At 50.6% G+C, this 15879-nt stretch overlaps 1 protein-coding gene across 1 annotated transcript in view; it reads left to right on the forward strand.

The window, feature by feature from the left end:
• The first annotated feature begins 1948 nt into the window (after window positions 1-1948).
• Window positions 1949-15879, forward strand: part of LOC144120551 (solute carrier family 35 member G1-like) — a 44045-nt gene continuing 30114 nt past the window's right edge. Inside the window, exon 1 of the mRNA XM_077653082.1 lies at window positions 1949-2236. The gene's annotated coding sequence lies outside the window, so the exon portion shown is untranslated. The remainder of the gene's footprint in view (window positions 2237-15879) is intronic.

Raw genomic sequence — 15879 nt, forward strand, 5'->3', positions numbered from 1 at the left:
ACGCTATCATGAGCCAAGCACGAGATAGCGCGCTAGCACTATAGGGCTTTCACTCCGCCGAAAGGACGTTGTCTGTCTAAAGCCTGCTTCTGACAGGTGGCCCACCTGCCGCAGTGGGCAGGTGGCAACCTTCCCATCGTTGTCCCGTTGTCTGTCCGTCCGCTCCGTGACCTAAAAGGGCTGGGTGCCAACCGCCTGGGTGGCAGGTGAGCGACCCAGCTGACATGAACTTGTGACGTCACCACAACCTGACCACCGGTTTGTTATCGAACTGCCCACTGTGGCTGTTCAGTTAACGATTACTCGCGAGAGGTTGCTCGGGAAGAGCAACCTGGTTCTCACAAGCCCCACCGGTGGCAGCACCTGCCATCGCGGGACAGTGGCGCATCGCGTAACCGCTGCACCACTGCGCCAGGCGCAGTATGGGGACTCCCAGAGATCTATTAATGTAGAGAATGCGCATTTTACTGCAGTACAAGTCTAAATTGATGCAATATCACGCAGACTTGCATCAAATGATATATCACCTAAGGTAAGCCAGTCCAAATCAAGCAGAACCATAGAAAGTCAACATAAACCATGAAAAACCCGGGCTATCCGTGCTATCGCACGACAATTTTTGATAGCCCAAGCTATACCCCCCGTGGTTTCTTTTTATTCTTTGTCTCAATCGAAATACGCCCACCGGGGCAGTGATCGAACCCATGACCTTTGGACCAGCGGCCGAGCACCAAAGCAACTGAGACACCACGAAAACTTCATTAGCCACTAGATCGGCTTTATTAGAGACCCCACCTTCTCCCCGTAGTGTTTACTCTTGGTGTAGTCGTAATGTTTAATTTTATGCTCTTTGCTAAAGCTATCTGGTGTGCTAAATAGTCAGTAGAGTTAGCCACACAGCTGCGAGGGCAGGGAGAGATTTTCTGTTCCTGGTTTTTGCAATGAACATTTTTCATTCGGCAGCCCGATAAGATATGTAAGGGGGAGAAGTGTATAGCTCATAGCAAAATTTACATGTTTGCTGTTGCTTCAGCGGGGAACTGAACATTGTGTGATATCAGAGAGAGAAAAAAAACGAACATTCCTGCAGTTGCAATGCTGCTATAGGGATATCCGTGCAACAGTGCTGCTGTGTCGCTAATATGTTCGCAGTGTCATACCTGGGCTCCAATGCTGCCTTATATACGCCGCCCGCGAGTGGTAAATCGCAAACAAGAAAAACTATGTGTTGGGATGGTGTCAGATACGTCGTTAATCCTCCTTGCGGGTTTTCACTGAACGCTGACCGTTCATTGATAGTTTATTCAATTTTACACATGATGAATACTTTATGAGAACAAGTATTGGGCAAATGTTTAGGGGAATCCCCCAAGTATGATGAGTATTTCGGATGCTCATTCATCAATTGGTCATGCATAGCGTGATGAGTTGAATGGAATGGATCATTCTGTATGGTAAACACGGCAACGCATAAGGGAAAAGGACGCTTAGATCGTGAAAACGCTCAAGAAGACAGGGACACCGAAAGAGACGGACACACACTCCTCCTCTTTCTGTGTCCCCGTCTTCTTGAGCGTTTTCACGATCTAGACATGACTTGACGCCGCCGCTGTGGAAAATGACGGAGCGGTTCGCCCGTACCGCGTCCTCCACTTGCTCTGTTCGGGGCTCATGTCGCTGTCATCACTTCTACAGCTAGCAGTTACTGGTTTTACTTTACCCTCTAACATGCTCCACGTTGGCGGAAATTACTAAACGCGCACTTCATGGCGCGAACTTTGAGTGAAAGAAAATTTTCAGTTAGAGCAGTCGCATGGAAGAGATGTTTATTTTGTATCAGATTATCGAAGTAAATTCAGCCTTCATTGAGCATCCATCATGTGTGGTGTGCTTGCTCCCTTTATTGTCGGGAAGAAAACGCAAATGCCTTCCGCATATACGATGCACTTGATCTTCCCGCGCCGATCATCTCCAGCGTCTTCTCGAACATCGCGAATCTCCAAACTCGGGGCGCCGTTGCGCAATGCAAAGTTGACCGTCCTCTCGCGTCCGTGCGGTTTCTCGGTTCGAGCGGAGCGGCTAGCAGACGACCCCAGGCGGGCTGCTCCTCGAAACAACGGCAGCGGCGCAGCGAATCGATCGCGCCCAACCAGAGCCAACATGCCGGCGTCGCTAAGCTCACGACAACGACGTCGGTCGCCACAAGAGCCACCACTCTCGGCCAGACTGCTTTCACGTGAGTGTGTCCGTGCAACGTCGCCGTGACCGCTATACTTGCGCCCCTAGAGCGCTGCCGTCTGGGCAGCTCGCTTCTTTTCGTACGGGGCGTAAAAATAGAGCGGCGGAGGCGGTGCTAACGCCAGCGTTCTTGTGGGGCTGTGCGAGTAGGATGTGTGCGAGACGGCGACGCTGGCCCCGATCCGTTGATTCGTTTGATTCGAAGCGTGCTGTGCGCCAGCGCCTCTGTTGCCTTTGGGCTCATATTGTTTCGGGGAGTCGTCCCCTGCTGAAGCGCGTCGAATGGGTGTTTGTTTGCGCATAGACGCACCGCGTGTTCTGTATACGTCGATTTGGAACAAGACCGACCGAGCGTGCTTACGTAAGTGCACCTTCTTACGCCGGCCCACCTGGCTGTCCGGTCAGTGCTCTGCAGTGTCGGGAAGGCGCAGAAAAGAAGAAACCTTTGTTTCCTCGACGCGGGCCTCGGTGGCTGTGTGACTCATTCATTGACTCACGCCTCGTTCAACGGCAATGCGACGCCGGAGTCAAAAACCGATTTTCTTAGCCTTGATCACAGTAGGATTAGGTTGACAGAGGTCATTTAGAGAGGCTTACCATGCCGACAAAGGGTTACTAACGCGATTAACATATTCGCAGGTCTCTTGCAAAGACAGCTCTTTTTCGCCTGTTCTGATTATAAAAGTGGCCATTTTTCTTCTTGTTTACACGCTATATCTGAGCGGACAACTAGGCACCACACATCGTTATCGAAATGCCTAGAACTGGTTTGTGTCGTCACACTGCGCGCGAACTACCGCGTGTTCAATTGTAGTGGCGTCATTGTCCTTCATATTCATGCTGTCGCATTTATTTAGGGCGGTAGTATCTAGTAGCATTGAGTAAATGAGGGGGAAGACGAAATGAACCGCAACTGGCCGTCTCGTAGATTTCGTTTTCACTCACGGCATTTCTTCATCACACGGCTGGGCCGGTATTTTACTATTAGGTTTGAACTGCATGTTTCAGTATATGACATTTTTCGTTATTCTTTATCGGAACTAGCGCTGCCCTGCAGTACTCATTGCTGGAACAACCCAATGAGCTCCGAGGTATATGCGAACTAAAAAAGGCAAAACAGAAGAACTCATTCTCGATGCCGCCAAGTTTCCAGTGAAACCTCTGACAATTCGGGATAATACTTAGGCACATCGGCCAACGTTCAGATTGTGACCATGTTTTCCGTGAGGCGAAAAAGCTCGCCTGGTTCGAACACGGGCGGGGGCCCTCATTTTTTATTATTTCTTTCTCGTTGGTTCAGCGTAATATTTGTCCTGGTACGAAGCCTGCTAAACGAAGTGGCAGTGGATGGAGACGTGTTTCTTTCGTTCACCGAGAGCATAATATGTGTCCCAGTTATAGTACGGGTCTATTGCTTGATTTTCAGGAGGTAGGATCTTTATTTTATTCAAGGTTCCGCCTTTGGGCGTGGGAACATTATATGTAATGCCTCTGTGGAGGCAGGAGTGCGAAGTATATTGTTTTTAATTAGTGTGTTGTTTTCTGTAGATGATGTTGTACAGATGGTCCAAAAACGTGCCGATCATTTGCTCGAAAATAAAGCAAAGAAATAATTCATTCATTGGAGACTGTCGAGGTTTAATCGACGATCTGCAGCGGCAAGCTGGTTCCACAATTAGACACAGGAAAGATTTAGAAGTATTTGAAGTTACCGTATCGATCGCGTTAGCAGATAACTAAAGCTGGAGGCAAGGGCTAGCCTCCGCAGTTTACTACAGATGGCCCATTTCGTCGCCAATCACTACAAAAAAGAAGAAAAAAAAATCGCTGAAACGGGATGCAGGGACGCGAAGCAGTGTGAATCAGGGATTGCCGTGTGTGCTACGGCGTCGATGGCGCAACGTTTTGTCCGCGACGCCCACTGACTCCGACGTCTGTGACGTACGTTCGTATGCGCGACTGTGTGCGGGACAAATCGAACTGAAATTAGCGTGGCAACACCTGGCGTCGTGCCCACTGCGCGTACAGGAAGTATAGGGGTGCTCGGCGCGTTGTTTTTCGTCGTGTCAGCAATCGTTCGTTGCCCCGGCAACTCTGGCGCGCGACACGCAGGAAAAGACGAACGGCGCGCGTTTCGAGGCTGAGGAGGAGGGCGATTTGGGAAACGAGGCAAACATCATAAAAACGGCGGAAGAAAGGAAAGGGGAAGCCGCGTGGAAATCAGTCTCTTACTGTCCCCGTTTCCCTCTCCTCCTCCTCCCCATTCTCTATCTCCTCCCCATTTCCTCGCCTTCCCGAATCGCCGTCGCTCGCGTCTCGGGAGGAGGGGTCGAGGTAAAAAATGATCAGCGGAAGCCGCCGCCGGATCGTCCTCTGGCCTCAATAAAACGCTCGCTGCGGCGCGCGAAGAGGAGGCCGAGCTGGCAGTCTGGCGCTGGCCGACCGCTTGCAATCCCGCCTGCCCGTTGTCAAGCGGTCTGGGGGGTCGCGTCGTTGCTCAGAGGAGCCGGTGCAGTATCCGCGCATCGCGTTGTCATATTGCGGCGCCTCTGCTGGAATCCAATTGTGCGGGTTCTGGCGCTTAACGAGATTTTCCCTTCTCCCTTTTTTAGGCGTACTCTTCCGTTTCCTTCCGGCAGTGTAGCACGAGACGCAATAAAGAAAGGCTTAATTGGGTCTGGCGCGCTGCTGCTGACGAGCGCGGGGGGCTTTGGCGCCGACTGGTAGCGGGGCTTAAACACTGGAAGGAAAATCCAACGCGGCATTCTCGGCTCGGGCCGACTTTTTGCCACGCTCTCCAATTTGTGTGCATATCCTGAAGCGCTGGGTCTGGGCGTGCGGAGGAGGAGGAGGAGGAGGAGGAGGAGGAGGAAAGGCAGAGAGGTTAACCGGAAGAATGCCGGTTTGCTACCCTGCAAAGGGGGAAAGGGGTGAAGGGATAAGAAGGAGAAAAGAGGGTAGTAGGAAATTGAAATCACGACGCGAGTCACAGCGTTCGGTACAATCACAGCCTATCGTGCAGGCCAAGAGTTTGTAATCTTGTTCTGAGCAGAGAGGAACAATCCCATAACCTACAGTACATGCTTGCCTTCCGCCCGCCGTGATAATCGCAGTATTTTGTCTTAATTGGGGCATCTTCGCTTGTTCGGCGTATCCGTTTAATATGTGCTGATGATTTCCCTTTTTTTTTTAACTGACCCCGTTACTTCGAAGGTTCACCTTAATTACTCACTTGAATTCCGAGAGGCTTGAATTTTGCTAGCTTTGCGTCGCGAACTGCTAAAAAGAGAATGTTGCTATTGCAGGCGAACAGAGGACCGAAAATTTGTTCGGGTTATGCGGAGTGCGAGTCAAGGTAAGCCCAATCGGGCTGCCCTTAACACACGCGATCATAGCGAAGCCAAAGATTTGGTTAGAATAAATCGTAAGTTTTAATTACGCGAGCTGAAATTGAGGCGATTCCGCAGTATTAATTATGTCATCTTCATTACCATCCGCATCAGTACTGACTGCATGGAAGGAATTAAGCAAAAAAAAAAACCCGAACTGGAAGCTCCTCACGTGCATCTATAGCTTTGCTTTCACTCCCATTATCCCGCCTCCAGTGTGTCAGATAGCCAACCGTATATTACGCCCGATCTAACCGGCCAATTAACTTTTTCTTCTGTCTCTGCTCCACCCTCATGTGTCTTCCTCTCCTCCTGTTGGCGCGAGTGAATCAGACTGATTCGCGGTGCCCACGGGTCATGGGAGACGCTCTGCGCACGCCCCTCCCCGTTCCTTTCCTTCTTTTCCCACCCAAAGATAAACGCTGCCAGACGGCTGCTCCCGGCAAAAAAAGTAAAAAGTTGCAACTACATATATACGCCGAGTGCCGACGCGCAAGAAAGACCGAAGCGCATCTGTAGAAGGCCACTGCGCTGAACAATAAATAGATTAGGAGGGTGCCAGTGAACACGGCATGCAGAGGGGGGAACGCCAGCCGACTCTGGCGTGAGAAACGCATTACCGCGAATTCGGGACAGCGCCCGGCCGGTGCCGCTAAGCCTAGCGGCCTATCACGTTCTGTTCTGCAGCCACTCGACCAATCACCCCCTTTCTTACGTCGCGTATGGTGTCAACGCACTATATTTTAATGTCTAAAGCAATGTGCCTCATGCTGGCATCGAAGGAAACCAGAAGCGCTTGCCCCGATTTCTTGGTAAGGATCGTAGGTTAATGTCCGCCAAGTACCAGGAGCAGCCGAACGAATAGGGCCGCCGGCGCTCCAGGAGGAGTTTCCTCCTCGCCCACCTATAGGGTCCTACGAGACCTCCACGTCACTATACACAGCCCAGCAGTAAGCCTGGTGTTCTTGGGGCTTTGGAAACGGTTTGGTACGCGCGTGTTTCGTTGTAGTGATCTACATTTCGAGGTCGTTACGAAGCGTATACAGTAATGCATCATAACAATCAATATATCCGCAGATCCCTCCTGCAGGGGGACGCTTATAGTTTTCTGCTCTTGACTTTCAAAAAATCAGTTATGAGCTCAGGGCAAACTTTAACAGCAAGATTTTGCTACGCATTGGAAGGTTCCCACCAATACGTGAATAGCAGTATCTTACAATATTTTAGTTTCCTCACAATTAAAACGGATGTCCAAGAAAGCTGGGCTCGCTCGTACTCGGGCCGCCACAAACGATCCTGGTGGACGCATAAAGTAGAGCGACAAGTGCGCTGTCATGTGCCGGCAGTCTGCGGGGCTGTATCCGGCACTTCGGAGTTCTGAGAGCTCAAAGGCTTGCTACACGCTGCACTCCCAGACTACGTGGGTAGCGGCCGCAGGGCTACGCAGCAGTGGCCACGCATCCGTTCGCCGTTTTGGAATAGCTTGTGTCTCGGGGACGGGGATGTAGGGGCTGTGCTAATTGTTGCTATTAGCCGGGCAGCGGCCTGAGTGACCCCCCCCCCCCCCCTACTCCCCATTTCCTTTCGACATTTCAGCCCCCTTCCCCCTGCGGTATCGATGGAGTGGAAAACGCTTGCTCACTTAAAATTCATTTCCACTCGCTGCCGTCTCGCATGAGGCAACAAAGGTGCGAAAGAAACACAGATTGGTAGTTTTTGAGGGAAGGAAACGACGCAGCACTGTTTCGCATTTCAGGGAACACCTCAACCACGCCCTAAGGGAAGGGATAGAGGAAGGAGTGAAAGAGGAAAGATTTGGCCGTAGTGGGGCCCTCCGGAATAGTTTCGACCACCAGGGGATCTTTTACGTGCCCTGAAATTGCACAGCACACGGGCGCCTTTTGCGTTTCGCCACCACCGAAACGCGGCCGCCGCGGTCGGGTTCGAATTCGGGTACTCCGGATCAGTAAGAAACACTACATACAAGCACATTAGAGACAATCATAAGCATCTAAGAATTCCTTCGAAAATAAGGCAGTGTTTAATCGGGACTGCAGCAGGGTATTTGATTCGCCATATTTGTAAACGTCAGTTCGTGCACGCACGCACTGACCAGAAAAAAAGAGATTGACGCAGACGCAGGTGTTGAATAGCAACCGTGTCTTTTTGCTGCCGTGAACTGTGCTTATATGCGCCATAATGTGGACAAGAAAACAATGAGTGAAAACAAGAAACCCTAGCATGTGGCGCCAGGGTGACGTCCAAGGTTATATGGCATGCTGAAAAGCCAGTATTTAAGCATGTCATTGGGAGAATTGAAAAGAAAAGTAGTTCATGGAATATTGCTGTTGATGACGGCTTAAAATCGACTCGCGGGGAGTTAAAGTGTGTAAGAACTTTAAACGCTGAATACCAGGAAATTTCTCCCGTTCTGCCGCGAAAGTATCGAAGGGCTTTTGCAGCGTCGCTTTTTAGCGATTTCTTTGCATATCGAGTGGTTGAACGGGCGGTTCTCTGTGCCTGATGGCATCGTAAATGCTGTGGTACAGACGCTGCGGTTCGTGCTCGCGGGAGCGCGTTGCGTTTGGTACACAATCTGGCCGCGTGCAGTGCCTAAAACTACAGAGATGATTTCCGTTCCGACCACTTCGTCATTTTTTTTTTGTCTTCGTAAAGCCACGGGTATGAAAGCAAACAAAAATGGGCCGACGCGGATGCTGTCACTCAATGACGAACGCGGCATCTACACAAAGGGTCAGCCCTATACCGGCGCTGTGTTTTTAAGTGAGTGTGGTAAGCAGTGCTACAGATTGTGTTACCCCACACGTTTCCTAATACAAGCGCCTCTTCGCTTCCTTGTGCACGTCTGTTTACCAATGACTCGTTTCCGTCCGCCATCCGGTGTTTCTGAATGCGCTCGCGGAATATGACGCGGTTGTCTGACGTCACACTCACTGAGTGTAGCACATTCATTCGTTATGCCTGCGGCGCTACGGAAGCTGTCAGCGCGTGAGGAACTCGGCCGCTAAGGTAATGCCAGTCGATTCACTCGGATTCGATTCGGACTCCCGTTTGAACTGGCTCGTGCTGTACATTTTTGTGCATGCTAGTAAGCTGTGATAAGGCACTTCAGAGTGAATGAGAGTGAGTGAGTGAGTGAGCGAGCGAGCGAGCGAGCGACAGTGAGTGAGTGAGCGAGCGAGCGACAGTGAGTGAGTGAGTGAGTGAGTGAGTGAGTGAGTGAGTGAGTGAGTGAGTGAGTGAGTGAGTGAGTGAGTGAGTGAGTGAGTGAGTGAGTGAGTGAGTGAGTGAGTGAGTGAGTGAGTGAGTGAGTGAGTGAGTGAGTGAGTGAGTGAGTGAGTGAGTGAGTGAGTGGAGGTCACGGCATGACATGACGCTCTACTAATTTCTTCTCAGAAATGCAGTCCACCTTTCGGCCACCATTCATCATTACATCATTATCAGCTTGACTGCGCCCACTGAAGGGCAAAGGCCTCTCCCATGTCTCTCCAATTTGCCCGGTCCTTTGCCAGCTGCGGCCACCGTATCCCCGGAAACTTCTTAATCTCATCCGCCCACATAACTTTCTGCCTCACTACCATTTCACAATTACAGAAGTGAATTTCAGCCAGTGCCCTTTTGAGTCCGAGAAAATTAGACAGAGTTAGGGCGCAAGTGACCTTTCTTTATAGGTGGCGTTAAGTGTTTGGTGGTCATTAAGAAAAGAAAGGCACACTGTCACTCATGGTTGGCAGACAGCTGAACCGCGCCGTTAGAAAGCGATAACGGAGGAAGAGAGAAATAAATTAATCAGTTATGGGCTTTAACGCCCCGAACTGACACTGGCCTCTGAGGGACACCGTGGTGGAGGGCTCCGGATTAATTTGTACCACTGCCTGCGGTACTGTAACGTGCGCTGATATCCCACATCACACGCGCGCCTTTGCGTTTCGCCTTAGAGTCGACGTAGTGCACTGCTGCGAATTAATTACGACTAGCTGGTGTTTCAGGCCCGTGAACTTGATTGAGCCCAATCGAACCGGAGGTCGGGGATAATCCCGTGCCTCCGCAAGCTTATCTGTACCAGTTGAACTGAGTTCGAATGAATAAATCACACTTTTGAGTCCGATTGATAAAATATTTCTCGTGAGTCTGCACCACTGTAACGTTTACATCAGCGAGTTCCAAAAAGAGTGAGCCATCCCTAAGCAAGCACGGTAAAGTGGCTCCGAGCGAGGCTTTGTCCGTCTTACAGCGACAGATGTTAATGGGAGGAACCCGTGATGCACGACGTTGGCGTAGGTGTCCTCACAGTGAAGGAGTGTGAGGGGGAAGGAGGGGTGTAGGGGAAAGGAAATAGCGGATTTTTGATGCAAGAGGGCACTGCACTGGTGGCACGGTGTGGATGGGGGTGGTGTTACGTCATCATCATCATCATCCGCCTGGCTACTCCCACTGCAGGACTAAGGCCTCTCCCATGTCTCTCCAATTAACCCTGTCCTTTGCCAGCTGCGCCCACCCTATGCCTGCAAACTTCCTCATCTCATCCGCCCACCTAACCTTCTGCCGCCCCCTGCTACGCTCGCCTTCTCTTGGAACCCACCTCGTTACTCTCAAGGACCAGCGGTTATCGTGCCTTCGCATTACATGCCTTGCCCAAGCCCACTTCTTCCTCTTGATTTCGACTAGGATGTCGTTAACCCGTGTTTGTTACCTCACCGAATCTGCCCGCTTCCGGTCTCTTAACGTTACGCCTATCATTTTTCTTTCCATGGCTCGCTGCGCTGTCCTTAACTTAAGCTGAACCCTTTTCTTTAGCCTCCACGTTTCTGCCCCGTAGGTGAGCACCGGTAAGATACAGCTGTTGTGCACTTTTCTCTTGAGGGATATTTGTAACCTGCTATTCATGATCTGAGAGAACCTGCCATATGCTCTCCACCCCATTCTTATCCTTCTAGTTATTTCCCTCTCATGATTCGGATCAGCTGTCACTACCTGCCCTAAGGAGACGTATTCCTTTACCACTTGCAGCACCTCGCTGTCAATTGTGAGCTGCTGTTCCCTTGCTAGACTGTTGAACATTACTTTGGTTTTCCGCATGTTAACTCTTAGACCCACCGTACTGCTCTGTATGTCTAACTCATTGATCACGATTTTCAGTTCATCTCCTGAGTGACTCAGCAAGGCAATGTCATCAGCGAATCGCAGATAACTGAAGGTATTCTCCATTAACTCTTATCCCCAACTGTTCCCAATTCAGGCCTCGGAATACCTACCTTAATAAATACCTTCTAAGCAACGGACAGTAAGCTTATCGGTGTGTATTTTTTCAAGTCCTTGGCGTCTCCTTTTTTCATGAATTAAGGTTATATTTGCGTTCTTCCAAGCTTCCAAGGTGTTACGTACCGTAGCGTAAAAGCTAACGCTGCGGGTTCTCGCATTACGCAGCATAGCGTGAATGTTTGTCAGTCTTTTTGAGACGCCAGGTTTTCAGGGGGGTACCGTCTTGAACAACTTGGGTCGCACAATTCCAACGGGTGGCTGTGACAGGAGCATCCATCTGCCAGCGCAGTGGTGCGTCACTTAACCGCTGCCCCACTGCGCTGGTAGCGGCATGAGGACCCGCCGCCATTTATGAATGTTAAGTAGAGAATGAGCAATTCTGCATACATATGGACATTGAACCACAAAATACATCGCGTCATGTGGCACTTAAGGCGGAGCTCAAGTGCCTCCTGCAATTGAAGAATCACCACCTGCTTTCGCACGTGTGCTCGGTTTAACGAAGTTAAACCCCTACCATTTTTTTTTAATTTTTTACATGTTTAGCGAGGCAACATAGCCGTAGGTCATTCCGCGCGAGAAAGTAGTACCTCATCGTGTCGACAGCAGGAACCCGTTTCGCAGTGAACTGAATCGTGTGAGTGGCTGCGCAATCACTGTACCTGAAACAAAGGAACACAGAAAACATTCGCAGCTAGAGCCCCCCCGACAAGGTCTAGTGGCAGGGTTCTTTATTGAAGGCGTTCTTCGGGGCCGTTGAAGTACAAGCCGCATCTTTCAGGACGAAGCACACGTAATTACAGGCGCCGCAGCTTCGGTCGCACGCGAAGGGGCGGGCGTAACTGTTTTTTCCCCCTTCGGCATAGCACGTGCAGCGCCGCCGATGGACAGCTGGCCGAGCTCTCGTCACCCCAATCAGGCGGAGTCGCGTTCAGAACAACGAGGAGCTGGCAGATGCGGACATAAAGTCCGCCATTCGACGCCCCTCGACTTGTTGAGCTTGTTCCCCTGCGTGCATAATAAGCGAACTCGTTTCGCGCCTCTCACAGGTGCCTCGAACTGTACGTTATTGTTTGACTGTCTCGGCCGCCTGCAGTTCGATTTGGTGCTCCCGTTGCTCGGAAACTTGCAAACAAATTTTGCGCGAAATCATCCACCCGAAATCATCCCTCTACTTAGTGGTGGTGTTCCGGCCCCGCCGTGGCGGCCTAGTGGTTACGACGTTTGGCTGCTCAGAACGAGGTCGCTGGTTCGAATTCCAGTCTCCACGGCTGCATTTCTTTGGAGCCGAAATGCATAATAAGGTGGCCGTATGGCTGTGGGATGCCAGAGTGGGTCAAAGAACAACTCCATGATGGTCGAAACTATTCCGGAGCCCTCCACCATGGCGCCTCTTTCCCCCCTTCTTCCACTCCCTCCTTCTTCCCCTCCCTCACAACGCGTTTCATCTGTCCACCGTCTTCCCTTCCGTCATAAGGCATTCGCGCGCCTTGCACTTTCGCCCGCAGGGTGGCGTGCTCGCAGAAAGAGCTTGCACCCACCCGATACGAAGGGTACAGCCACAGATCGTCATCGTCATCATCTGCCCGGCCTCCACTCGGAATGCGCGACCACGCGTCTGTCTCGGTGGAATGCTCAACAGGTTCGCGAGCGACCCACGAAAAGCGGCCTCGCGTCTGGCGCATAGAAAGCGCGCCGCACATTCCGCGCGCGACGGCTTCCCGTCGGACGGGCCTGCGTGTTGCGCAATGCACACGTGCCGCCTTTGAGAACTCTTTCTTTATTTATTTATTTCTTACATTTTTCTCTTTGCCTCGCGCAGCAAAAAGTGAACAAGAAACGCGTGCAGTGCTTTCTCCGCAGGTTTCGTTACTCAACGCAGCCGTGCTGTTCTCTGCGTATGCGGAAGTGTATGCTGTGACGGACGCTCTTGCAATCACTTGGTGGTGATTCCACACGCAGGCCACTTTTAATTTCGAGATATCTGAAATGAAATTCATATTGTTTTCAGTGGGGTGAGATTAAATTTTCTGGAGCGTGAGGCCTCTTCAACTCGCCTTCGTATTTCCTCTATATGCGATTAATTCCGCCTATTAAATTTATCTTTATCTCTCTGGAAATCGTATTAAGTTTGAAAACTACTTCCCGTACAGCTGCTAACGCTTTTTTTCGCAATCCAAGAATATTTTTTTTTCGAACGACGATGATTTTATTTTTTTTTGGGGGGGGGGGTGAGGGGGAATAATGGGAAAGCGGAATCAAATTAATTTTTTAACACCACCTCAGAGACTGATGGTGAACTCCTCCAAAACTAAGGTGAACTTTAACAAACGTAGCCAGCAGCAATGAAGTAAACTTCAGCATGAAGTAGATGCGGGCAAGGCACTGCATACAGCTGTGACTTTCCAGCAGCTGCGGAAAAGGTTAGCACCGGGACCGCCTTCCCACGACGAGGCCGTCAGTCAAGAGCCCTTGTCGCATTTCTTCGCCGTGCCAAACTTGTCACGTGCTGTCACATCTGCGCCGCTTAATTGCGACAGCGCGCGTTGTCGCCCGCGTTGAAGTCGAGCTCGTTATGACGACCAGCTCGCATTCGCCGGGCACTAATGAGATCCAGCGCGGCCTCCCGCTTGCTCCCCCGCCCCCCCCCCCCCCCTCCCCCCACTCCTTCCCCCTGCGCGGTGTTTCGGCGCGGAATAGACGTGCGCACTTCTCTTCTCCTCGCGAGCTTAAAGCAGGAAAATTAATGGAGCCTTTTAAATTGGAGTAATTAAGTTTCAAGCGCGGAATGCGTAAAACGAGTGGGAAATGGGACGGGCTTCATCGCGACTTTCATTGTTTAACAACGACAGCTCTCTTTTCTTGAGGCGAGCGTCGCGGGAGATTGATTTCATTAGCCGCATAACTCGCCTGCTGACCAATCAGCGCTCAAGAAAGTGCTCTCTGCAGTCGCTTGGCTAAGGCTGACGTGGACCAACGAAAACACCCACTTCAAGCAATATCAGCAGCTGATTGCTTTCGTGAAGTGCAAGGAATAGGAGAAAGCGGAACGGGCGAGGGAGGGGAACCGGATGTGGCGCGAATGTCGTATATTCTTCGCTTTAAACAAAAATGAAAACCCCGGGAGTAGTATTTCGTTTGTCTTCGTGTTGGCATCGCGGCGCCTCATCAAAGAGCGAGCGCATGCAGTGTCTCATCGCCATGAGCCGCAGCTTCAGAAGCAGGTAGATTGCACCGACTGTAGGAGAAATCTGCACTAATCCAGCCGCCTGCCGCGGAGTCTAGAAAATTTTGTAATCTTATCACCTTATACATGACTTTTGGCCGCCCACTGTATACGTTTTCTTTGTCTTTGAACGTACTCTTTTTTTGTGTTAAACGTTGCCAGGTTTAGCTTCCAATGGCAGCTTTCCGAATCCGGAGATTCTTTGAACACTTTGAGGCACCATTGGTCCGACCGGCTTCTTGGTCGGAGCTCGGTGGTTATGCCGCACTTACCGTGATTACTTCCTCAGAAACCTCCGAGAAATCAGTTTCGCCTTCTCGGTTGACCTCTCCCATCTGCGTAGCGCAGGAGAATACTCTTCGCGTCTCTCCCAAGCGTTTCAGGCTCCCTGCGAGATGAGTCTGTGCCCACTTCGAAGGAGCCACTCCGGGAACCAATTTCCGCTCGGCGAAGTGGCCATCACTACGGTCTCCGATCCCGCCTGCCGTGACGTCAAGCTGATGGGAAACGTGAAGGGGAGATGAGAAAGCACGCGTCTCTATCTGTCTTTCTTTTTTTAGTGCTGTTTGCTGTTGGGAACGCGTGGTCCTATCCTGCGCCTCTCTAAAAACTCGCGCGTGTAATAGCTCTGTCGTCAGCTCTGATTCCTTCCAATTCCAAAGGGACCGGGTGCGAATGGCGACGACGTTGCTACGGGCCTCTCGGCACCTTCATTACAGTGTGTAGCGGCAATCTCTGTTCTCGGCCGGCGACACTTGAGGGTCGCGAGCCTTGCTTTCTTTCTCAGCCTTTCACTCTTTCTCCCTTCCTTTCTCTCTCGTCGCCCTTTCACACTTGCGCACACACTTAGGTGTATACGGAGAGAACCCTGGCGATGTGAGATGTCTGTATGTTTGCGCAGGTCGAAGCAGTATCACACTTTACGAAGCGGTCGGCTATTATGAGTGAAAGGCATACTTTTTATTATTTTTTGGTGATTTACCTCTAAAGCATGATCCTGTTTGGTGCCTTTTAAACTTCGAGGCAGAACTAGAAATAAAATGGGCAAGGGTGGAAACAAAGCTTTTTCTTTGGTGGTGTTTTGTACACGTACAGTGCGTTTCAGCTTAAGCTACGAGGTTTAATTTAAATATACGTTGGTTAATTCTGCGCGGAGACACTCAAGTATCACTGAAGGTCGAGTGAGTGCTGCATCGATGAATTTATCGTTTTATTTCTGAATAGCATGTTAATAAATCCGGTATCGTCGTCATCAACAACCAACTTCCCCTGCCATACCCAACAATTCTGGACAAAAACCTTTTTTAACGGGAAATAATTTATGAGCGCAATTTTTTTTCATATATTGTAAGATTTCACTATAACAATCAATATATCCGCAGATATCTCGTCGGCAGACGCTTTTGACCAGCGTTCCCAATTGATTTTATATGGCAGTGTTAAGTGCTGGATGCGAACGACGGAAACACTATAAAAGGAAGATCGAAAGAATGCTACAGATCGGAAGAATGGACCTTTAATCTTTCTGTACCAGTACCATACAGTTTTATAATATATTCAAAACTTTGTCCAAGAATGTTGGACATGGACAAAGGCCTCTCCCGTATCCCTTCAGATAGTACTGGCCTGTGGCAGCTGGGGCCGCCTTATCCCAGCAAACTTCCCGATCGCATCCACTGCGTAGTCTCACTCTCTTACGCCCCCTGCTACGCGCGTGCCCACTCTTGGAATCCACTTCGTTAC

The sequence above is a fragment of the Amblyomma americanum genome, chromosome 2 (genome assembly GCF_052857255.1).
Source record: "Amblyomma americanum isolate KBUSLIRL-KWMA chromosome 2, ASM5285725v1, whole genome shotgun sequence".
Lineage (NCBI taxonomy): Eukaryota > Metazoa > Arthropoda > Arachnida > Ixodida > Ixodidae > Amblyomma > Amblyomma americanum.